Source organism: Eleutherodactylus coqui, chromosome 5 (genome assembly GCF_035609145.1).
Source record: "Eleutherodactylus coqui strain aEleCoq1 chromosome 5, aEleCoq1.hap1, whole genome shotgun sequence".
NCBI lineage: Eukaryota > Metazoa > Chordata > Amphibia > Anura > Eleutherodactylidae > Eleutherodactylus > Eleutherodactylus coqui.
Genome location: NC_089841.1, coordinates 140773629 through 140779338, shown reverse-complemented (window position 1 = coordinate 140779338; position 5710 = coordinate 140773629).

Here is a 5710-nt window from a genome sequence, read left to right as displayed (position 1 = left end):
TGCAGTGAGACACGTGACCAATCGACGTGACTCTGACGTCACCAGGATTCCCCGCAGTAGGCCCGCCGCGTGCTGCTGGTGACAGGGGCGTCCCGTGCCAGAGTCCCCCCACCGGGGACCGGAGGAAGCGGCCAACTAACCATTCCTGAGCTAGTGGCAGTGAAAATACACACATTGACAAGAGAATGCACCCAGATAGAAGTGTGAGATTGCTGCAGAACTCGGCATGCAGTTACATCTCAGGCAGATCTGGACACCGTTACACACCGGCTGCTCCTCCAGAGGACATAAAAGTGTTCCTCCATCACCCTATAAAAAGGCTTTGGGAGTCATACAGCTGTTTGCTTGGGCAGTTGTTTCATACTCGGGGTACTTCCATAAATTCACATATGTAGGAGAAGTTAGATTCCAGATTTTGCTGTGGGGCTGCTTTCTATTTCTCCCTCTAGTACAGGATATAAAAAGTTTTCAATAATAGGTCAAATACAATTGTCACTGGGTGGGGGCACATAGCAGGGCACTACCGCTGTGTTGGGGGACATAACAGGGAATTGTCACTGTGTGGGAGCACATAGCAGAGCACTATCATTGTGTGGGGACCCAAGGGAAGGCACTGTCACTGTGTGAGGCTACAATGCAAGATACTATCACTTGTGGGAGTACAAAGGAGGGCACTATTACTGTGTTGTGGTACAAAGGAGAGCACTGTCACTGTATGGGGCAAAATAGAGGGCACTGTCACTGTGTGGAGCACAAAGGAGGGCACTATTACTGTGTTGTGGTATAAAGGAGAGCACTGTCACTGTATGGGGCAAAACAGAGGGCACTGTCACTGTGGGCACAAAGGGCACTCACTGTGTGGGGGCACTATTATTGTCGGACTGTATTATTATTGTTTCCTGCCCATAAGAGGGACATTGCTATGTAGGAGGCATTGAGAGTGGCAGCATGAAAGAGCAAAATTTGAGCCAATCTTTCTTAGTAGAAAAAGTAAAAACCACTCACGAGAGGTTGAGCATCCAGGCGCTTCAACCTCTCATGGATCTGTCCATCTTAATCTGGAGGTCCGCAGCACAGAATAACATTGCGGCAAAGAGTCAGCCCCATCCTGCTCTGAGAAAAGAGAGGCAGTTTTGTTTAAGGGCATTAGTACGTCTACTTCAGGCCTCTTCTCTGCAATGTATGACTAGGCTGCAGGCTTCAGAGCCAGGAGTGGGAAATGGAGAGCAGATGTTGAGCTGCCACTATTGCCACCACTTTCACCAACATTGACATCTACCCCATATTCTAGCGTGCCCCAGATCAGCAGCCAACCCTCCATCCTCCAGCTATGGTAACCTAACACCCCAACCATCCGCAACCACGGAGCTTGTGAATGCAAACATTGCACAGCTGCTTGCAATGGAAATGCTGCCCTTCAGACTAGTGGACACAGCATCATGTTGCAGAAGGCATCTATATGCCAACTCACAGTACCAGATGCCCAGCCGCCACTTCTTTGCCCAGACAGCAGTCCCTGCCCTGCACCACCATTTGAGTGATAACCATGGACACATGGTCCAGCAAGCATAGCCAGGAGTATTACATATCCTTAACAGCACACTGGGTCAATGTCCTGCAAGTGGGGCATGAAGCCAAAAGTGGTGGTCCACGTGTCATGGTACTCCCAAGGCGTACGGGACATTCATCCATGTCTGTCACGTCTTCAGCCCCCTTCTCTTCCTCCACTGTTCAACGCCCTCCACATAAGCACAGATATCCATGTGTGACAAAACCCGGCCTTCACACAGTGCTGCACATGGTAAAAGCCAACATGCTGTCCTAAAACGCATATGTCAAGGGTAGCACAGCCACACGGCCAATGAGGTGTTGATAGCTCTGCAGGCTCAGGCTGACGTGGCTGCCCCAGCACAATCTGAAGCAGGCAAGCTCGTGTATGACAATGGGGCCATTCTGCTGGCAGGCCTTTACTCGGCAATCTCACACACAAAATGTGTGCGGTTTTAGCCTGATTTGAGGAAGCGACCAAAATGGTCAGTCATGATGATGCACTGATCAGGATGCCCATCCCTGTTGTCTGCCAGCTGGAACAGACACTACAGGGCCTCAGGGACACAATGATGTGTTGTTGTCACAGGAAAAGGAGGAAAGAATAACAATCTGTCAACTGTCTGGCCAGTCTGCCCAACACCACAGGGAGGATGGCCTTGGGCAAAAAAGGGAGGTGTCTTCTCCAACACATTTCTCCACCCATGGGAGAAGTATAGAAGAGGAAGTGAGATAATATAGGTTCCGCGGCAGGCTACGCAATGTTCCTTCCATCACTAACCCCAGTTATTCTACATGGATGGTGGGACCAGCTGGAGGAAACTCTTAGGCCTTATCCTGGGGAATGTGGATCATCACTTTGAGGCATATGAGTGTTTTATGCTGTAGTGCTTGCAGAAGGACAGTCATATAGCCAACATCAAAACATCAGATCAATCCTGGGTGGGTACCCTTCTTGATCCCCGCTACAGTGTCAAAATGACAAATCTCATTCAAGCAGATGAAAGGGACTTCAAAATACAGCACTATCAGGGCAAACTGTTAAAAGGCTTGAGCAGAGCATTTGCCCATGGCCGTGGCGATGCATTCGCAATTGATCGCACCTCTTGGCGGACGAGCAGGAAGCTGCCACAGCAGCACCACAACTGGTGGCAGGGAAAGTCTAAAGCCCCATTTAGACCGGATGAATGTTGGGCAAACGATGCTCGACACTCGTCCCCGCACATACACTCTCCCGTGCTTCTTCACGAGGGCTTGTATCGCTGGCTCACAGCAGGTGGCAGGAGTAGATTTCAGTTCTCGCTCCCCCTGCCTCTCTCCATTCAGTTAACATAGTGGTCGTTCAATACTGTACGGCTGCTATTTACACTGCAGTTATAGTTAAACTCATCGCTCATCGTTTATGCAGGACTAACAATCAGCGCTTATCCTTGATGGTCCAAGAGTATGACAGTTCCTGTATGGATGTACTCAGACATGGCGTTCACCCCTTTAGCTTCTGGCAAAAGCAAAGATGGAAAGGAACTGAATGACCAACAGAGTGTCAAGGCTAGGTGGAGGGAACACCTAGAGGAACTTTTTGCCTGCAACCATGTACCTGGACCTATGCATGAGGTGGAGCCTGTGGACTTAGAGCCCCCCATTATGGAGTCAGAATTCGTTATGGCAATCAAACAACTAGTGAAATATAATGCACCAGGCATAGATAACATATAGGCAGAGCTATTGCTGCCACTACCAGTGAAAACCATCGCAGTGCTGTATTGGTATCCATGCAATGGCTGCAGGACTGGAAAAGATCTGGCTTCATCCCTCTGCCAAAGAATGGTGACTCCAACTACTGAACAATAGCCCTCGATCTGCATACAAGCAAGATCCTTCTCAAAATTATAAAGGACAGTCTAAAGGCCCATTTAGACACAACGATTAAAGCTCAAGATTCACTCAAAGGCAATCTTTTGAGCTAAAATCATTGCGTGCATTTACGCACTCCAAGAACTGCTGTGTTCTTGGAGCGCTCAGCTGGTATCCTCTCACCCTTCTTGTTTAACCTATATGCAGAAGTGATGATGCGTAAAATAGACCTAGACGAATTTGCAACCGGGGTGAAAATAGGTGGCGGAAACCTCAACAATCTCCATTACGCAGATGACACAACTCTGCTTGCAGAAACAGAAAGTGGTCTGCAGCAGCTAATATGTAAGATTAAAACTGAAAGTGAAAAAATGGGCCTACACCTGAATTTAAAGAAGACAAATTATGACGACTGCAAAAATGGCCAAATACAAATCAAAATCTACACCGAGGCCATAGAATGCATGAGAGACTTCATCTTCCTTGGCTCAGAAATTCACCAGGATGAAGAATCTATGCCAGAGAACAAACATAGGATTGCATTGAGGCGGAGCACGATGCTAGACATGGCCAAAATTTGAAAAAGTAGTGATATCAGCATAGCAAATAAATGCAGGATAGTGTAAACCATCGTTTTCCCCATAGCCATGTCTGGATGTGAAAGCTGGACTGCGAAAAAAGGTAGTAGAAGGAGGATTGATGCGTTTGAGATGTGGTGCTGGCGAAAGCTGCTGCGTATGCCCTGGATGGCGAGAGTAACAAACAGAGAAGTCCTGAGTCGTATAAGACCCAATATATCACTGAAGGGCAAGATGACTGGTCTCAGACTCACGTATTTTGGCCATGTAATGCGAGCAGAGTCGCTAAAAAAATCTATAATGCTTGGGCAGGTCAGTGGCAAAAGAAGACTTGGCCGCCAAAGAATATGATGGCTGATACTGTCAAAGCTGATACTGGCATGGATATCACACAACTGAAAGAAGCCTAGATAGACAGGGCCTTATCCTGTCTATCTGTCCATCTGTAGGTGTGCAGATGCCTTGTGTGAATGATGTCCTGTGTGTAGCTGCTGTGTCCCTGCCTTGTGTTTTCTGCCTCTTACCATCTTTCCATCTATGGTGAGTCAGGTGTCAATAGGTTCCAGTGTGGGGCTGTCCTTTATGAGATCACCTCCCTACTTGTAGAAAGGGTTCCCTTTTTATGAGTTAGTTGTCTTGTTATCGTAGGGACTCACAAGACAACTGTCAGGTTGTGCTGCTGGGATCTGTTGTACTACTGGGTTCCAGGAACGCATCTTCACAGGTAGGGGTTAATTGAGCTGGCTGGGTGTGGTCTCCATCAGCCAATCCCCTTTAGTCTGCAGCATATAAAAACCAGAATATCTCAGTAGTTGATGCTGGTCATTGTACTGCTTTGATTCACTGTCTTGTTTTCACTCATAGCTTTGTTTGCTAGTAGGTCTCTTAGTGTCTCTCTGCTTCCCAAAGATGGTTTGGACACTTGTAGCCCTTGTCTGTAGCACATGCAGACCCCCTCTTCCCTTCCCCTGTCAGGTGCGGCCTCCAAACGTCTTATGTCTCCGTTTGTGTGTCAGATGGGTGATGTCTGACTCAGTTCCCTATGTCAGCGTGGTGGCTGACTGTCTATCCCCCTGTTATAACAACATTTTAGACTTGCTGTAGAGTTTCATCTGTGTGCATGTGAGTTCTTGGTTGAGTCCGTGTTGTATGCACTACCTGTTGTAGTCTGGTGTGAACAGTAACTAGTGTTGTATGTCTGTTCAAGTGGCCAGACATGTGGTGTGAGCAGTCCTGTTCTGTGTACAGTGTGTGTGTGTCAACAGTGTCATGTCCATGTGTGTGTAGTGTCTTGCTAGAGTAGGGACTACAAGACATGAGGAGCCTTTCCCTGGCCTTACAGCTTAAGTTCATTGGCCAATGCATGAACTAATTTCTTGCTTTTATTTTCAGCTTTTCCATCTGCTGTAGAGTGTCAGGTTTGTGTGGTGAGTTTGTGCATTTGGTCAGTTCCGCCTGGTTGTGAGTGTCCCCTTTTCAGGAAAAGCAGGGCCAAGGTTCCACTGTGGGTCCACCTTTATAGAGGCGATCACTCTGCTTTGTTAGGTAGGGCCATGTCATCCTCCCAGCAGTATAGGGCCAGTTGTCCCTAAATCCGTGTCTACGGGTCACGTTCGTGTGGGCCCGGTGCTTATTCTCTCACATGAACATAACAACAACGAGGACTTTTGACATGAGCTTGTGAGCTTAGGTACTTTGGGCAAAATACTATTAGCGCATGCTTATTTATA